This window comes from Leucoraja erinacea, chromosome 9 (genome assembly GCF_028641065.1).
Source record: "Leucoraja erinacea ecotype New England chromosome 9, Leri_hhj_1, whole genome shotgun sequence".
NCBI classification, from domain to species: domain Eukaryota; kingdom Metazoa; phylum Chordata; class Chondrichthyes; order Rajiformes; family Rajidae; genus Leucoraja; species Leucoraja erinaceus.
Genome location: NC_073385.1, coordinates 10,274,630 through 10,290,087, shown reverse-complemented (window position 1 = coordinate 10,290,087; position 15,458 = coordinate 10,274,630). Strand labels below are relative to the sequence as shown.

The 15,458-nt window shown below is 39.9% G+C and overlaps 1 protein-coding gene and 1 pseudogene across 1 annotated transcript in view; both read right to left on the bottom strand.

Moving 5' to 3' along the window:
- LOC129700582 (cation channel sperm-associated auxiliary subunit beta-like) overlaps positions 1-15,458 on the bottom strand; it is a 127,296-nt gene that overhangs the window by 96,558 nt on the left and 15,280 nt on the right. The window lies entirely within an intron of this gene.
- Positions 593-730, bottom strand: LOC129700642 (U6atac minor spliceosomal RNA; annotated as a pseudogene).

Here is a 15,458-nt window from a genome sequence, read left to right as displayed (position 1 = left end):
GGTGTTTCATAGCGTTTTGATTCTTGGAGCTCATATTGAGCTCATATGGAGAGGTCATATTGTTGATATTATCTCACCAGTTCCTGCCGGTATGGTAAATTTACATGCCACGATGCTCTCGTGCCTTCAGGGTCAGTGCCATACTTTGCCCTGGCTCTTCCTGCTCTTGCATGAGGGAGGCTTCAGCAGCCCTTGACATGGTGCTGCTGGTATGGGCACCCAGGTAGACCTGCGGTGCCTTGGGATATGCTCCTCCGCTATACCTCCAACTTCAGGGTCAGTGCCATACTGCCCTGGCTCTCCCTCTTTTTTCAAGAGGGAGGCTTCAGCAGCCCTTGACATGGCGCTGCTGGTATGGGCCCCCATGTTGACCCGTGGAGGTATGGTTCTTCTTGTTTGGTACAGGTCTGCCCTGTATAGACCTCTGCTGGAGGTTGCTGCCCGGTTGATGGGGTGGCCCATGAGTATAGTACTTACGTTGGAATTGTCATGATGGAACATCCTTTCCATAAGGTGCTCTTTTTTGTCTAGACGCCCCCAGACGTTTTTATGTCCCAAAGCTATTCCTGGCCATAATACTGAGCCTGCCCTGAAACAACTCTGGACAATTTCTGTGCTTGGATCCTAGCATTGTGCAGTTTTACATGGTTAAATCTCATCCATTTGTGTGTTGTAAGGCTACTAGGACCTTTTCATCCTTACCAAGGGAAATGCTATTTTCATACGAAACATGACCCAAACATATGTTGTTATTATCATTAGTACCCACAAGTGTAATTATTGCCAACTTGTTGATGGCCCCATATTTTCCCTGAGCTCGACTAAGATCTAGGATTTTCCCGTCCAACTTTCATGTTACCACCAACTTCAGTGAATTGTTTACTGTCTACAAAGGCGTGGGGTGTGTTGTTGCCGCAATAATGAAGCTTTGCTTATTAATGGTACCTCAATTGATCCAAAACTTTGCTTTCTATCCAGATTTTACCTGCATAGTTTTTTCCCTAAGAGAAGTTCAGCGGCTTATTTTTATGTCACCCCTTATGTGTTTTTATTCTCGTCACTTATAGCTTTATATAGGGTATGCTTTGTAATACCTGTAACCTCAGTGACAGAATAACTCTGCCCTGGTAGGCTCAACCTCCTTCATGAGGGAGACTTAATAGAAACATAGAAACATAGAAATTAGGTGCAGGAGAAGGCCATTCGGCCCTTCGAGCCTGCACCGCCATTCAATATGATCATGGCTGATCATCCAACTCAGTATCCCGTACCTGCCTTCTCTCCATACCCCCTGATCCCCTTAGCCACAAGGGCCACATCTAACTCCCTCTTAAATATAGCCAATGAACTGGCCTCAACTACCCTCTGTGGCAGAGAGTTCCAGAGATTCACCACTCTCTGTGTGAAAAAAGTTCTTCTCATCTCGGTTTTAAAGGATTTCCCCCTTATCCTTAAGCTGTGACCCCTTGTCCTGGACTTCCCTAACATCGGGAACAATGTTCCTGCATCTAGCCTGTCCAACCCCTTAAGAATTTTGTAAGTTTCTATAAGATCCCCTCTCAATCTCCTAAATTCTAGAGAGTATAAACCAAGTCTATCCAGTCTTTCTTCATAAGACAGTCCTGTCATCCCAGGAATCAGTCTGGTGAACCGTCTCTGCACTCCCTCTATGGCAATAATGTCCTTCCTCAGATTTGGAGACCAAAACTGTACGCAATACTCCAGGTGTGGTCTCACCAAGACCCTGTACAACTGCAGTAGAACCTCCCTGCTCCTATACTCAAATCCTTTTGCAATGAAAGCTAACATACCATTCGCTTTCTTTACTGCCTGCTGCACCTGCATGCCTACCTTCAATGACTGGTGTACCATGACACCCAGGTCTCGTTGCATCTCCCCCTTTCCCAATCGGCCACCATTTAGATAATAGTCTGCTTTCCCGTTTTTGCCACCAAAATGGATAACCTCACATTTATCCACATTATACTGCATCTGCCAAACATTTGCCCACTCACCCAGCCTATCCAAGTCACCTTGCAGTCTCCTAGCATCCTCCTCACACCTAACACTGCCCCCCAGCTTAGTGTCATCCGCAAACTTGGAGATATTGCCTTCAATTCCTTCATCCAGATCATTAATATATATTGTAAATAGCTGGGGTCCCAGCACTGAGCCTTGCGGTACCCCACTAGTCACTGCCTGCCATTGTGAAAAGGACCCGTTTACTCCTACTCTTTGCTTCCTGTTTGTCAGCCAGTTCTCTATCCACATCAATACTGAACCCCCAATGCCGTGTGCCTTAAGTTTGTATACTAATCTCTTATGTGAGACCTTGTCGAAAGCCTTCTGGAAGTCCAGATACACCACATCCACTGGTTCTACCCTATCCACGCTACTAGTTACATCCTCGAAAAATTCTATAAGATTCGTCAGACATGATTTACTTTTCGTAAATCCATGCTGACTTTGTCCAATGATTTCACCACTTTACAAATGTGCTGCTATCCCATCTTTAATAACTGACTCTAGCAGTTTCCCCACTACCGATGTTAGATTAACTGGTCTGTAATTCCCCATTTTCTCTCTCCCTCCCTTCTTAAAAAGTGGGGTTACGTTTGCTACCCGCCAATCTTCAGGAGCTACTCCAGAATCTAAAGAGTTTTTAATGCAGCCTGCCTATAGGTGTTGCTGCCATTATCCCCCATGAGGACCTGTGTATATATTATGCTCCTGTCCTGGAGCTGATTTTATTTATACAGCCTTACCCCGAAGCTGCTGCCATGGCCCTTGGGGTGACCTGTTGGGTATGAAGCTCCTCCTGGAGCCTGTTGTCATGGAGTATCCCTTTTATCAGGTGCTCCATTTTATCAGACGTCCACAACATTGTTTTTATTGGGAGGTGTATCCTCCTGGCACGATTTACGTGTTATTTTTAGAATAGCATAGCCCCGGCATAAAGCACAGAAAACAAGTCCTTTGGCCCAACTCAACCATCTAAGCTAGTCCCAATGTCTTTTAAAGAAAACATAAAAAAGACATATGTAAGTTACCCTAATATCGTTGGGACTTACCCCTCCACGGAACCCTCTGCGGTCTGGAAGTCGCTGACTGCCTTGTCAGCGGCTGGAGTAACGCACCCAACGCCCGCCGGCTCCCGCGTTAGCTATCTGGACTTGGAGTTCTCCCCACAGCCCAATGCCGGTTTCCTCGCGGCTCGCCCGGGCTGCGCTACTATAGCCAACAGGAACCTCTGTAAGAATGCAGGAAAAACTCAACCTGGTAAGTAATCAAAACTTACCTGTAGGTTTTTTTACTTACCGCTGGCAGGAATGAATTGCCTGCCAGACCGGTGCCTCGCCATGCGGATGACGATAATGATATGCATGCGGCCTGGCGGGGCTTCTTCACGGAATCACTCACGTGACTCCGAAGTAAAATGAGGCAATAGGGTCTCAGCCCCATTTGGGGTTAGCAATGGTGTTAGACAAGAGGGAATTTTGTCCCCAGTCCTTTTTAATCTTTATATTGATGATCTGTCCAAACAATTGAAAGCATGTAATACTGGGTTCATGATTGGTAATATTTTAGTGAACCATATTATGTATGCAGATGATCTTGTGGTCTTTAGGCCATCTACCGCTGGTCTACAGCAGCTCCTTACTATATGTTCTGTGTATGGTGTGGAACATGATATTAAATATAATGCTTGTAAGAGTGATGTTATGATCTGTAGAACCAAAGAGGATAAATGTCTAAAATTTCCTGATTTTAAATTGTCTGACAATAATCTTAGTGTCTGTAATAAGGTAAAATATCTAGGGCATTTTATTACAAAACAAATGACAGATGATGAGGATATTTATAGGCAACGGCGCATGCTGTATGTACAGGCGAATACTCTCTTCCGTAAGTTTGGTGCGTGTGCAGATGTGGTGAAAATGTTGCTGTTTAGAGCATACAGCACACCACTCTATACTGCGCACCTGTGGTCGAACTATGGAAAGACAAGTTTGCAGAGACTAAAGGTGTCATGTAATGATGCCATGAAAACACTGCTAAGGAAACCTAGATGGTGTAGTGCAAGTAACATGTTTGTGGCTGCAGGAGTCAGTACTTTAGAAGTTATTCTAAAAAATCATATGTATAAATTCATCTGCAGGATAAATGACTCTAAAAATGTAATTATTGTGGCTTTGTCAAACATAAGGTTTAGCACTACACGCTATGAATCCCAGTTGTGGAGACGCTGGTATCGTTGTCTTGTTGTAGGACATTGATCATTCTTTTCATTCTGGATTTTAATTCATGTATTGTGTTTTTTTTTTAATATATAATTTATGATGCTTTTATAAGTGATATACTAAGATTTTATATGTACTTTATGATGTTTTTTTAATATGCAATGCATTTTTATGTAATGACCTGAATGTGTGGCTGAGGAACTGGTGCAGGGGGCAGAGATTTAGATTCTTAGATCATTGGGATCTGTTTTGAAGTAAGAGGGAACTGTACAAAAGGGACGGTTTGTATCATAACAGATAGGGGACCAGCATTCTGGCAGGCAGGTTTGCCACTGCTACACGGGTGGTTTCAAACTGAATAAGGAATGTGGGGTGTCAAATGAGATAGTCGAGGACGGAGTTAAAGGGAAAGAGAGTCAAGGGATGGTTATTTATTTTTTTTAATTTGTATTTTTATTAGAAGCAATGTACAGTAGTATAAACTGCGGCATATGACCAAATACATTTTGTGTACAACTTCTCTTTTAAATTTAACAAGAAATAGGTAGAGCAAGAGAGAGAGAGCGACAAAAAGAGTGAAGAGTGAAGGAAGTAGTGATGTGTAAACCCCTAGAGTACCCGATGGGCAGTCCAGGGGTGAACAAGTGATAGGCTGTAGAAAAATAGAGACAAAAACCCATAACATTATTTTAAAAAGAAAGAAGAAAAAAAGAGAAAAGAAACAGAAAACAAGAGAAAAAAAGGGACTCTTGTGTAGGGATATACCTGCTTCATATCTCACCACACCCATCACCTAGTTCGTGAATCAGTTTATTTCCAGTTGTGTTGCACCATACTATACTTGTAATAAATCAATAAAAGGAGACCATGTCTTTAAAAATTGCTCTGATTTTCCTGCCAAGCCGAGTCTCATATCTTCAAGATGTAGCATCTCAGACATGCTTGTGATCCACATTTTGAGTGTTGGGGTGGATGCAATTTTGCCATTATCAGGCAGTAGTTAAGGAAACGTCTTTGAAATATTGATAGCTCAGGGCAGGCTTCTGTTGTTCCAAAAATAATCAATTCTGTATGGGGGTCCAGTTTTGTTTTTAATAATTTTGTGAAGATTTCAAAGATTTCTTTCCAAAATTTATGGAGATTTATGCAAGAGACGAAGGAGTATGCTATATTTGCGTCTTGAGATAAACATTTGCCACAGATGGGGGATACATTTGGGAAAATTTTATTCAGTTTAGTTTTCGAGTAATATAGTCTATGTAATATTTTAAATTGGATATGTGCATATAAAAGATATTTTTCCCATCTGTCTTTGGGAATTTTTAAACTTAATTCCTGTTCCCACTTTCTATATTTAGAATGATATTATACAAGTATGATATTAAATTATTTGACTCTGCATTTCTATTCATACCTTCATCTAATATATCTGGCATCAGAGTTTGATATTCGTGTGTATGTTTTTTCAAATAATCTCGAATTACCTTTCAAATTGTATTTGAATTGTAATTTCTGAAATGATAAAAGGTTTCCCATTTCATACATATCTCCAAACTTTTTGATTCCTAGTCTTTCCCAATGAGTAAACGTTTTATCTATAATAGATGGTTTAAACAACGGATTATTAGCTATAGGAGAAAGAAGAGATAGATTTCTTAATTTAAGAGTAAGTTTTACTTGTCACCAAATTCGTAAGGTGCTATGAATAATCGGATTTTTCTTGTATATTGTATTCTTCACCTTTATTGGGGAGAGAAGGATCGCGCCTATGTTAAAAGGCGAACAATCCTCTCTCTCCATTACTAACCACTCGACCTGTTGGGCTGAATTGTCCAACCAGTAAATTACATTTTTAATATTCACTGCCCAGTAATAGTACAAGAAATTGGGGAGTGTCAGTCCACCTAATTATTTGGGTTTACATAAGTGTCGTTTATGAATTCTATGTGATTTATAATCCCAAATAAAATTTGTAATGTGGGAGTCAAGTTTTGTGAAAAAAATTGTAGGTAGATATATCAGTATTCTTGAAATAAATAGAGAATTTGTGGGAGAAAAATCATTTTTATGGCATTTATTCTGCCTATTAGAGACATTGGAAGTGTTTTCCAGAATTGAATCAAAGCATGTAATTTAGTAACTAAAGGCAGGAAGTTTGCATTGAATAAAGAGTTATATTTTCTGGCTACTTGGATACCCAAGAATTTAAATTTTTCTGTAGCAATTCTAAAAAGGAATTTTAAAAGGTGTGTCGACACTTGGAGTTTTATCGCCATGATTTCACTTTTGTTCCAGTTTATTCTATATCCTGCGAAAGAATTGAATTCCTCTATTAAATTTAATATATTTGGTACACTAACTTCCAATCTTGTAATGTATAGTAATACGTCATCTGCATATAATGATATTTTATTATTGAAATGTTTAGTATTATAACCGTGAATATTCAGATGCATTCTTATAATTTCTCCTAAGTGCTCTATCGCAAGAGCAAATAGCAGGGGTGATAATGCACAACCCTGTGTATTGCCCCTGGATAGGTGAAATTTCAGAGAAAGTATGTGGTTGGTCAATATTCTAGCAGTCAGCCTGTCATATAGTAATTTTATTCATGAAATAAAATTCTCTCCCATTTGAAATTTTTGCTGTACTTTGAAAAGTATTGTATTCCCATTCAACTTGGTCGAATGCTTTTTCTGCATCCAATTAAATAATTGATAAGTCTTCTTCAATTTTATGTGAATACATTATATTAAAATGACGTCTCAGATTATTAAATGAATGTCTCTTGGGTATAAACCCCGTTTGATCCGCATTTATTAATTTAATAACTTATTTGCTTAATCTTCTTGCTGGAGTTTTCGCTAGTATTTTTTTATCTGTATTTAACAATGCAATAGCTCTGTATGAACCAGGGTCTTCTAGGTCTTTATCTTTTTGGGTATAAGTGTAATAGTTGATTCCGCTAGTGTTTCTGGTAGTGTCTGTTCTTTAAAAACATATATATAAAGCTTGTGTAAATGTGGTGAGATTATCTGGTAAAATCCTTTATAAAATTCATTACTGAATCCATCTGGTCCCGGTGTTTTACCATTCTTCAGTGAATTTATTTTCTCTTCTATTTCTTTAATTGAAACCTGTGCTCCTAGTTCCTCTTGTTCCAACGGATTGAGATTTGGGAGATTGCAGTTGTCCAGAAAGTTTATAATTTTAATGCTGTTGTTGTTTTGGATGTATATAAATTTTGGTAGAATTGAACAAATCTTTTATTAATGTCTTTAGGGAGCATTTTAACGATTCACCTTTATCTGATTTAATTTTTAGAATCGTGTGATCCTTTTCCAGTTTTTTCAACTGACGTGCCAGAAGTTTATGTGGCTTATCGCCAAATTCGAAATTTTCCTGTTTTGTAATTTGAAATAGTCTGGTGACTCTTGCAGATAGAATTCGGTTTAGTTTACATTTCAGTATCGTTATCTTGTTGTGCTTATCTATGGTTGGTTCTTTCGCGTTTTCTAGATCCAATTGTCTAATTTGTTCTTCTAGTTGCAATTGTTCGGTCCTATTCTTTTTATTTTGAAAAGCTGGGTATGAAATTATAGAACCTCTGATAAACGCCTTAAAGGATTCACATAATAGGGAGGGTGAGATGCCTGGGGTATCGTTAGTCTCAAAGAAAAGTTCCATCTGTTGTTTTAGATATGTACAAGCATCCGGGTTGTTTAAAATTTGGGGATTGAACCTCCAAAACGATTTTTTATTGAACATTCCTTCTAGTTTTAGAAAGAAAGTTAACGGAGCGTTATCAGAGATTACACTATTATGATATTTAGGATTAGTTGTAAATGGAATTAATTTTGTGTCCACTAGGAAATAATCAATGCATGTATGGGTTTTATGTACCATTGAATAAAAGGAATACTCCCTTCCAGCTGTGTTTGCAATCCTCCATACATGTTATATTTGTGTTTTTTATGTACGTATTTAAAAGTTCACTAGATTTTGATGTTATATTACGTCTCTTTTGTTGTGCAGATTTATCCAGATATTGATCCAGAACGCAATTGAAATCTCCCCCAATTATCACATTTTGAAAATTAAACTCGGAGATTAAATTCAGGATTTTATTAAAAAATTGCAGATTGTCAAAATTAGTAGCATAAATATTTACCATAGTGAGTGGAGTAGAGTATATCTCTCCAGTAAGTATAACATACCTCCCCTCTTTGTCTGCTATAGTATTCTTTAGTTTAAATGGTATGCCTTTGCGAATTATAATTGCGGTACCTCTAGATTTAAAGATAGGAGGAGTGATATGTTTGGCCGAACCAATTTGCCTTCAGCCTGGTCTGAGCTTGGAGTTTCAAGTGTGTTTCCTGTAAAAAAATTATATCGGCATTGAGTGATTTTAATTGGGCAAGTACCTTACCCCTTTTGATTGGCTCATTAGCACCCCTTATGTTGCAGCTACAAAACGTAATTCCTCCAATTTTCTTTTGCGTATCGTCTTGCAGTCTAAATTACATTGGAACCTTTATGTCATATGGTGCAACACAATACCTCAAGCTTCTGGGTCTTGGGTGGGTACTCACACCTACTAAACTTTGTTGGTATATCCCTTGTGAAAGTGCCCTTGAAGAAAAATCAGAAAACGTGCTAAGTGACATAGAAATAGGGATAATACAGTATTTAAAAAGAAAAATACGGCAAAAAAACCCCACCAAATGGTGGGAAAGAAATTCTTGAAACCTTCCGTAGATGTTAAGTTAAACAAATACTGTAAAAAAGAAGGACCAGTTCAAAACCGGGTAATATAGAGAGAATCATCAAACATGTAGATCTACTTAAATCTTCAACTGGACAAGTATTTACTATTTACTAACAATTACTGTATTTAACTTCGCAGTCAAAGCCCAGTATCTTTAAGTAAGAAACTGCTGGTTGGAAGGGGTTAACCAAAGTTACACTCTTGGCTACTTGCCAACTGTTTAATTCCCTTCCCTTCCAGCTTGGTTCCTTGTTAGTTTATCTTGAGCATAACTGGGAATTTGTCTTTCTGAATCAATTACGCATATTTTAGTTTATTAGAAACATAGAACATAGAAACATAGAAATTAGGTGCAGGAGTAGACCATTCAACCCTTCGAGCCTGCACCGCCATTCAATATGATCATGGCTGATCATCCAACTCAGTATTCCGTACCTGCCTTCTCTCCATACCCTCTGATCCCCTTAGCCACAAGGGCCACATCTAACTCCCTCTTAAATATAGCCAATGAACTGGCCTCAACTACCCTCTGCTCAAATCCTTTTGCTATGAAAGCTAACATACCATTCGCTTTCTTCACTGCCTGCTGCACCTATTAGTATATACTATTATTAGTATATTAGTATCATATATCAATGTATTTAACTCGCAATCATAGATCTACATATTCATTTTCGACTTAAACCCCCCCTTGACAATTGAATAATTATTCGGTTATACTAGTATATTTTAGATTAGTGTACATAAGTTAGTTCAGTTATTTATGTGTTAGTATATAATTATAAATATATTTTTATTAGTAAATTATTACTTCAACTCCATTTAATTTAATTTAAGGGACATAAGTTTAGGGGTAATATGAGGGGGAACTTCTTTACGCAGAGAGTGGTGGCGGTGTGGAATGAGCTCCCAGTGGAAGTGGTGGAGGCAGGTTCATTGGTATCATTTAAAAATACATTGGATAGGCATATGGATGAGAAGGGAATGGAGGGTTATGGTATGAGTGCAGGCAGGTGGGACTAAGGGGAAAAAAAAAATTTGTTCGGCATGGACTTGTAGGGCCGAGATGGCCTGTTTCCATGCTGTAATTGTTATATGGTTATATGGTTATATGGTTTTCCATGCTGTGCGCAACTCCAATTTTTTTTTAAGTCTTTCATTAGAAAAAAGTTTGTCCTTGAATTTACATTCCAGAGTTGATAAGGTGTCTAAACTTCACCACGTGTAGTTTTCAGCCATCTTATCGAGAACATTTATAGTTATATTTATTTAAAAAGTCATATTTTCTCAGCTTCCCCTCCCCAGATATATATATAGCAGTTCAACCTCCTGATAGCCGTGCTATTTTACTTATCCGTTAGTGTCCTTTGTTAGCTCTTGTGTGTATTTAAATGCTTCTTCGGGATCAGTAAAGACACGCTCCAAATCCTTATATGTGATCCTAATTTTTGACGGGTAAATTATCCCATATCTTAACTTCGGAATTCCTTTCAGGATCAGTCTTATCTTTGTAAAAAGGGCCCGTTTCATAGCCACTTCTGCTGGGTAGTCTCTAAAGAATCGAACGGTTTCAGCTTCAAACATCAGATTTGTTGCGAATGGAATTTTTTTCATAATGTCTTCGAGAGCTGAGATGTCGTGAAATTTCACTATAATCTGTCTTGGAGGGGCTCCTGGCCTCGAATGTGCTCTCTGAACATGATGTGCAACATCTATTTTCGGTTTGTCAGACAGCTTCAATACTGTTTAAGTAAGTTGGCAGTGAACTCCCGGGGATCCATTCCAGTCTACTTTCCTTCTCTCACTCCAACTATCCTTATATTCTGCCGTCTTGACCGAGCTTCAAGATCAAGACATTTGTCGGTCATTCTAGCCAGTTGACCCGAAACACGGTCTTGGTCTTTTCTCATTCTCTTCATCTCTTCAGACATTTCCTTCATCACAGTTTCCAGATCTTTAATAGCCGTGCTGTTTCTTCAGAAGTAGTAAGAACAGAGTCCAACTTTTCATTGCACTCTTCTTCGACCCGTCCAATTTCTGCTTTTAGCTCGGTCTCTACTTCAATACGTTGCTTTAGAGTGCCGACTGTCTCGATAACTTCCTTATTCCCGAGCTTCATCTCGAGCTTCATACTTGTATTCAGTGCAGAAATCTCCTTATGTAGCATATCAGCAAAGTCTTTTATGACAGCTGCACTTATAGATTGTTCCATTTCTTTTGCCTTTACTTCCATTTCAGCAACAGATCTTCGAGCTTCAGTTTCTTCTTCAGAGCTTTCTGGTGTTGTTTGAAGTGTTTTTCCCAGCTCTTTAACAAATAGTCTTGTCAGAGGTCTTGCAGTGGGTCTTTGGGGTAGATTCCTTTTTCTCATTTAAAAGTCCCGTTATCCCTCGTTATTTTGCGGCGATTTCTGATGATGTCACTTACGCGACGTCAGGCATCCCCGGTGAGTATTTTTAGATCGGTTCCGTCTTCCTTGAAGGCTTTTTTAGCGCTTTTAGCGCATTAGTCAGAAGCGGAGCTGAATGCTGCGCCTCTCATAGCTGCATGGCGCCACCGGAAGTCCAAGGGATGGTTAATGACCCCAGAATTAACAGGAAAGGAAGCTCACAAAGGGATAAGAGAGTATGGAGATACTAAGTGTAATAGGGATCGATGTGAAATGTGAGATGCATAAGGAATTAAAAGTATTGTATATGAATGCGCAAAGTATAAGAAGTAAAGTAGATGAGCTTGAGGCTCAATTAGAGGTAGGTAGATATGACATTGTGGGGATTACTGAGACGTGGCTACAGGAGGATCGGGCCTGGGAACTTAATATTCAGGGTTATACATCCTATAGAAGGACAGGCAGGTTGGCAGAGGAAGGGGGGATTAGCTCTGCTGGTGAGGGAGGGAATTCAGTCCCTTGCGAGGGAAGACATAGGGACTGACGAGGTAGAGTCACTGTGGATTGAGTTGAGGAATTGTAAAAGCAAGAAGACACTAATTGGTGTTATCTACAGACCCCAAATAGTAGCCCGAATGTAGGGTGTAAGATGCAGCAGGAGTTAAAACAGGCATGTAACAAAGGTGATGGGGGATTTCCACTATGGTGATGGGGGATTTAAATATGCAGGTAGACTGGGAAAATCAGGTTGGTTCAGGACCCCAAGAAAGAGAGTTTGTAGAATGCCTCTGAGAAGGATTCTTAGAGCAGCTTGTAATGGGCCCGACCAGAGAAAAGGCAATTCTGGATTTAGTGTTGTCCAATGAACCAGATATGATAAGAGAACTCGAGGTAAAGGAACCGCCTGGAGGTAGTGATCATAATATGATTAGTTTTCATCTGCAATTTGAGGAGAACGTTAAATCAGAAGTGTCAGTAATGCAGTTGAACAAAGGGGACTATGAAGGCATGAGAGGGGAGCTGGCTAAGGTAGACTGGAAAGGGATCCTAGCAGGATTGACGGTGGAACAGCAATGGCAGGAATTTCTGGGCATAATCCGGAAGACGCAGGATCATTTCATTCCAGAAAGGAAGAAAGATTCTAAGGGGAGTAGGAGGCAACCGTGGCTGACAAGAGACATTAGGGATAGAATAAAACTAAAAGAAAATATGTACAACACAGCAAAGAGTAGCCGGAAGCCAGAGGATTGGGAAACTTTCATAGGACAACAGAAGGAAATAAAACGGGCAATACGGGCTGAAAAGATGAAGTACGAAGGGAAGCTGGCCAGGAATATAAAGAAGGACAGTAAAAGTTTCTTTAGATATGTTAAGGAAAAAGAGTAGCAAAGTCAAATGTGGGTCTCTTGAAGGCACATACGGGTGAAATTATTATGGGCAACAAGGAAATGGCAGAAGAGTTGAATAGGTACTTCGGATCTGTCTTCACTAAGGAAGACACAAAAAATCTCCCCGATGTACTGGAGGACAGATCTAAGGAGGTGGAGGAACTGAAAGAAATTTTCATTAGGCGAGAAATAGTATTGACTTTCAGAAAGCCTTTGATAAGGTCCTGTACGGGAGACTGGTGACTAAAATTAGAGCACATGGTATTGGGGGTAGGATTTTGACATGGATAGAAAATTGATTGGCAGACCGGAAGCAAAGAGTAGGAGTGAACGGGTCCTTTTCAGAATGGCAGGCAGTGGTGAGTGGAGTGCCGCAAGGCTCGGTGTTGGAGCCGCAACTGTTTACCATATATATTAATGATTTGGAAGAGGGAATTAGGAGCAACACTAGCAAGTTTGCGGATGACACAAAACTGGGTGGCAGTGTGAACTGTGAAGAGGATGTTAGGAGGTTCCAGGATGACCAGGATAGGTTGAGTGAGTGGGCAGATGCGTGGCAGATGCAGTATAATATAAATGTGAGGTATCCACTTTGGCGGCAAAAACAAGGAGGCAGATTATTATCTCAATGGGGTTAGGTTAGGTAAAGGGGAGGTGCAGCGAGATCTGGGCGTCCTTCTACACCAGTCACTGAAAGTTGGCTTACAGGTACAGCAGGCAGTGAAGAAAGCTAATGGCCTTCATAACAAGAGGATTTCAGTATAGGAGTAAAGAGGTTCTTCTGCAGTTGTATAGGGGTCTGGTGAGACCACATCTGGAGTATTGTGTACAGTTTTGGTCTCCTAATTTGAGGAAGGACATCCTTGTGATTGAGGCAGTGCAGCATAGGTTCACGAGATTGATCCCTGGGATGGCGGGACTGTCATACAAGGAAAGATTAAAAATACTAGGCTTGTATTCACTGGAGTTTAGAAGGATGAGGGGGAATCTTATAGAAACATATACAATTATAATAGGACTGGACAAGCTAGATGCAGGAAAAATGTTCCCAATGTTGGGAGAGTCCAGAACCAGGGGCCACGGTCTTAGAATAAAGGGGAGGTCATTTCAGACAGGTGAGAAAAAAAAATTCACCCAGAGAGTTGTGAATTCATGGAATTCCCTGCCACAGAGGGCAGTGAAGGTCAAGTCACTGGATGGATTTAAGAGATATGGGGGGGAAGGCAGGCATGGGTTATTGATCGGGGACGATCAGCCATGATCACAATAAATGGCAGTGCTGGCTCGAAGGGCCGAATGGCCTCCTACTGCACCTATTTTCTATATTTCTATGTTGTCCCTTGTCTGGACCTTGAGTCCGAAATAAAGTTTATTATTATTAATTACTTCCAGACCTGACCCACCTCCTGATTGCAGTCCCCTCTGCAATAATTTTCCGGATTTTCCTACTTTCTACTTATCTCCTCCAGCAACACTTCTTACTCTGGTGAAGAGCCACTTTTTAAATGTCAAGATCTCCAATTTGCACAGGCCTCAATCGCTGGCTTCACCCCTCTCCAAGTTTCCAATTGGACTAAAAATTATAAACACCCGACTACATGGATCTACAATTGCAATATTTTGCCTTTGTAGCAAAGTGCAGTAGGACATCAGTGGATCTTGAGCAATACTGGCTAAATGGCTTAGCTGAGGAATCCCCTCCCACCTTTCTTCCTTCTTCTGGCTTCACAACTTGCACGTCTTTTATGCTTATCTTACACTTTTTGTCTTTTCATATCTGGCCTTCGTCCAATCATCTGCCAATCAAAATCCCCACTCCCCTATATCCACCTATCACTTTCCCAACTTTTCCCCACTCACACCTCTCTTCCAGCTTTCTCCCTCCCCACCACTACAATCAACCTGTAGAAGGGTTCCAACCCAAAGCGTTACCTGTCCATGTTCTCCAGAGATGCTGCCTGACCTGTTGAGTTACTCCAGCACTTTGTGTTTTTTTCTGACCAAACAGTTATTGGAATGCTGTGCAGTGATTCTTTCCTGCCCTTGCAGTGTGCAAAAGAAAAATGGATGCAAGAATGATAATTGAAGGACAATTGAGAGCCCATTCGATGTGATCGCAACCATTTTTGGTGAGGCTCAGTCTTGATGATCAACTCACTCTATGAAAATGATGTTTCACTTGCATAATGCTCAAAATCACATTCCACTCTAGACATATTTCAATTCTTAGACAGGCAGCAATAAACAAAAATACAGTGTAATGCAAACAATTTCTCAATCAGTGTTACACATTCTGAATGTTTTTATGATCTATAGAAAAAATGCACATGATTAATTGGAAGGCTTTGCAAGTGATTATGTTTGGGTGGATCTTTGAAAACTGCATGAGCCCCTGGCTCGGTGTTGATAATTACCTCAGTCATAAGTCTTGAATTCAAGTCACCCATATTCTTTAGATTAATGATTCAGCAGTGCTCAGAGAATGCTATACTCTCAGAGGCAACATCTTTTTTGTAAGAGATATTAAAATATGCATTAGTAGTAAGGGCCACCTCATGTGGCAAAAATAGATGTTGACATAATTCAAGAGCAGTTTTTTTTTTGCTGCCTTGGTCAGGAATTAAACATTGCACACAGCTCTTAGCACTTTTGTCTTGTTGTGTGTATCAGAC